Source organism: Dendroctonus ponderosae, unplaced genomic scaffold (genome assembly GCF_020466585.1).
Source record: "Dendroctonus ponderosae isolate FM_Combo_2020 unplaced genomic scaffold, Dpon_F_20191213v2 Dpon_F_20191213_1, whole genome shotgun sequence".
NCBI classification, from domain to species: domain Eukaryota; kingdom Metazoa; phylum Arthropoda; class Insecta; order Coleoptera; family Curculionidae; genus Dendroctonus; species Dendroctonus ponderosae.
In genome coordinates this window covers 45,015,297-45,015,587 of record NW_026017110.1, presented here as the reverse complement: position 1 = coordinate 45,015,587, position 291 = coordinate 45,015,297, and positions in this window count along the sequence as shown.

Here is a 291-nt window from a genome sequence, read left to right as displayed (position 1 = left end):
AACCGCCGAGCCACTCCCGGACGAGCTTGAGGAAGCCGTGCCGAACGAGCCAGTGTGCACAAACTGGCCGTTGCCCGAAATACGCGTAGAGGAAGTAGCGACCCTCGGCGCGTCGGAGAGGGAGAAACGCTGGAAACACGAAGTCGTGGAAGCTGTCCTAGCATTGAACGCCGAACGCCAACCACGACGACGTGTGGAGATGCCTTTGATGATCAAGGCTCTCCGGGACATCTTGGTGATGATCAGGGATATGCCATGCGAAGCCCCGCAATATCTGGTTGACCACACTTA